This window comes from Stegodyphus dumicola, chromosome 11, assembly GCF_044657685.1.
Source record: "Stegodyphus dumicola isolate Sdum_Otavi_A_Nest chromosome 11, ASM4465768v1".
Lineage (NCBI taxonomy): Eukaryota > Metazoa > Arthropoda > Arachnida > Araneae > Eresidae > Stegodyphus > Stegodyphus dumicola.
The window spans coordinates 162795423-162798811 of NC_140778.1; the positions used below are offsets into that span (position 1 = coordinate 162795423).

Consider the following 3389-nt stretch of genomic DNA (forward strand, 5'->3'; position numbering starts at 1 on the left):
AGGGACGATATACCGACTGGTTGTTGAGCTGGCTACCGCTTCCGGTCGGGAAACGTCTTTGACCGGTTGCACGCAACTTATCGCGAAGTTCTTTCGTGATGGAGGAGTGTGCGACCCTCCTGCGGACCGGCGTAGTAGTTCTCTTGTCCCTAGGGCCCCCCTCGTCTTCGGGAACTTCGTGTTCGCCGCTAGACGGGGTTGAGAACTGAAAACTTTCACAGCGAGTCTGCGACCAGCTCGGCCCCCGTGCCGTTGCTGGGCGTCCAGACCCGTAATAATAAAAATTGAAACACGGGACCTTTTGAATCTGTGTCCAACGCAGTAAAAATAGCCTCTCGATGCCCACGAAGGCTCACCTCCCGGCGCTGATGCCGTGGAGGACGTAGTGAGTTTTGAACCGCTACCGAAAGCACGAGATTATAAATCTGTGCGTATGAAATAAAAGAGGGAGCCGCCTGGACAACGGCTCCCAGCGCATTTTCCAAGGTGTGCGCTAAGAAATTGGTGGATTCGAGTTGCTCGCAGCTTGAACGTTCTATGAACGTAAAAAAGCTACCTGGTTGATCCTGCCAGTAGTCATATGCTTGTCTCAAAGATTAAGCCATGCATGTCTAAGTACATGCCGTATTAAGGCGAAACCGCGAATGGCTCATTAAATCAGTTATGGTTCCTTGGATCGTACCTTACTACTTGGATAACTGTGGCAATTCTAGAGCTAATACATGCAGCAGAGCTCCGACCCTCTGGGGACGAGCGCTTTTATTAGACCAAAACCAATCGGACCTCGTGTCCGTATCATGTGGTGACTCTGTATAACTTTGGGCTGATCGCACGGGCTCGTCCCGGCGACGTATCTTTCAAGTGTCTGCCTTATCAACTGTCGATGGTAGGTTACGCGCCTACCATGGTCGTAACGGGTGACGGGGAATCAGGGTTCGATTCCGGAGAGGGAGCCTGAGAAACGGCTACCACATCCAAGGAAGGCAGCAGGCGCGCAAATTACCCACTCCCAGAACGGGGAGGTAGTGACGAAAAATAACAATACGGGACTCTTTTGAGACCCCGTAATTGGAATGAGTACACTCTAAATCCTTTAACGAGGATCAATTGGAGGGCAAGTCTGGTGCCAGCAGCCGCGGTAATTCCAGCTCCAATAGCGTATATTAAAGTTGTTGCGGTTAAAAAGCTCGTAGTTGGATCTCAGTTCCAGACGGGTGGTCCGCCTACCGGTGGTTACTGCCTGTTCTGAACAGCCAGCCGGTTTCCTTTGATGATCTTCACCGGTTGTCTTGGGTGACCGGCAAGTTTACTTTGAAAAAATTAGAGTGCTCAAAGCAGGCGTGACGCCTGAATAATGGTGCATGGAATAATGGAATAGGACCTCGGTTCTATTTTGTTGGTTTTCGGAATACGAGGTAATGATTAAGAGGGACAGACGGGGGCATTCGTATTGCGACGCTAGAGGTGAAATTCTTGGACCGTCGCAAGACGAACTACTGCGAAAGCATTTGCCAAGAATGTTTCCATTAATCAAGAACGAAAGTTAGAGGTTCGAAGGCGATCAGATACCGCCCTAGTTCTAACCATAAACGATGCCAGCCAGCGATCCGGCTGTGTTCCTCAAATGACACGCCGGGCAGCTTCCGGGAAACCAAAGCTTTTGGGTTCCGGGGGAAGTATGGTTGCAAAGCTGAAACTTAAAGGAATTGACGGAAGGGCACCACCAGGAATGGAGCCTGCGGCTTAATTTGACTCAACACGGGAAAACTTACCCGGCCCGGACACAGGAAGGATTGACAGATTAAGAGCTCTTTCTTGATTCTGTGGGTGGTGGTGCATGGCCGTTCTTAGTTGGTGGAGCGATTTGTCTGGTTAATTCCGATAACGAACGAGACTCTAGCCTACTAAATAGACGCTCCGATCCTTCGAGTCGGACGTTCTTCTTAGAGGGACAAGCGGCGTTTAGCCGCACGAGACAGAGCAATAACAGGTCTGTGATGCCCTTAGATGTCCGGGGCCGCACGCGCGCTACATTGAAGGAATCAGCGTGTGCTTTCCCTGTCCGACAGGACTGGGTAACCCGTTGAACCTCCTTCGTGCTGGGGATAGGGGCTTGTAATTGTTCCCCTTGAACGAGGAATTCCCAGTAAGCACGAGTCATAAGCTCGTGTTGATTACGTCCCTGCCCTTTGTACACACCGCCCGTCGCTACTACCGATTGAATGATTTAGTGAGGTCTTCGGACTGGCTCTCGAAGCGGCTTTCGGGTCGCGTCGGCGTGCCGGAAAGATGACCAAACTTGATCATTTAGAGGAAGTAAAAGTCGTAACAAGGTTTCCGTAGGTGAACCTGCGGAAGGATCATTACCGATGGTCAGATTCGTCTGGCAAAAACATTGGTTAAACTCGGGGAGGAGGGTTCGCCTTCCTTCCCTGTGCTGCGCGCCACAGAGCGGCGTGGAAGCACAGAAAAAAACTTTGAATGCTTATTTTTGAAATCCCAAGTGGTCTCGTACCCACATCGAGGTGCCTAGTATAATTTCCCGGTCGCAGATTGACGACAAGAGGGAGGTGTTGGACTTTCGGGTCCGATGCTAGGTTTAATGAGTACCGCCACAGTTGGTGGACCGCCTCGCGGGTACGATATCCCGGTGGGGCCCTCTGAAGGAAGAGCGACGGAGAGCTCGCGACTTCGGTCGACTTCTGGTGGGGTCACTTTCCGTGAATTGAACGCTTCTCCGTGCTTCCCCGCAAGGGGAGGTATTTCTTTCATAAGACTTTTGAACGCAAATGGAACCCCTCGGGGATCCATATAATAAAAATGACAACTCTGAGCAGTGGATCACTCGGCTCACGGGTCGATGAAGAACGCAGCCAGCTGCGAGACTTGGTGTGAATTGCAGGACACATTGAGCACTGATTTTTCGAACGCGCATTGCGGTCTCGGGTGATACCCGGGACCTCGCCTGTCTGAGGGTCGGATGAGACTTGCCGAAGGAGCTTGCTCCTACTTGGTCGTATCGGACGTCAAACTCCGTCGACCTAAGGTCTCGTATCCCCTTGGCCGAGAAGCGCACCATTTGAGAGGACGCTCGAGGGCGGGAGAGACGATGCATAAAGATACCGAGGACGGTAGAGGAAGCCGTGACCTCTGGTAAGAAATATGAAATGAGAAGCGTATACATGAGTTATACGACAAATGGCTTTGTGGCAAAAATTGATGGTATAAGATTGGTATGAATATCAAATCTAATAAAAATGAAAATCATTATACAAGTTGGCAATGATTTGATTAATATGAGAGAAAGGTATCGGACTGATACCCCGAATGGCGTCGGAGGGGCGCCTGAAATATTGCATTGTCTCCCATACTCTGAGCCTTTGGTGTGC

General features: G+C 50.8%; 2 non-coding genes across 2 annotated transcripts; both read left to right on the plus strand.

Annotated features, from left to right (window-relative positions):
* The first annotated feature begins 553 nt into the window (after positions 1–553).
* Positions 554–2366, plus strand: LOC118180367 (small subunit ribosomal RNA). The gene has a single exon (XR_004756639.2). It is a non-coding gene; the product is annotated as a small subunit ribosomal RNA (ribosomal RNA).
* A 459-nt stretch (positions 2367–2825) lies between these two features.
* On the plus strand, positions 2826–2979 carry LOC118182505 (5.8S ribosomal RNA). Its single transcript, XR_004757075.1, has one exon. It is a non-coding gene; the product is annotated as a 5.8S ribosomal RNA (ribosomal RNA).
* Positions 2980–3389: the final 410 nt, after the last annotated feature.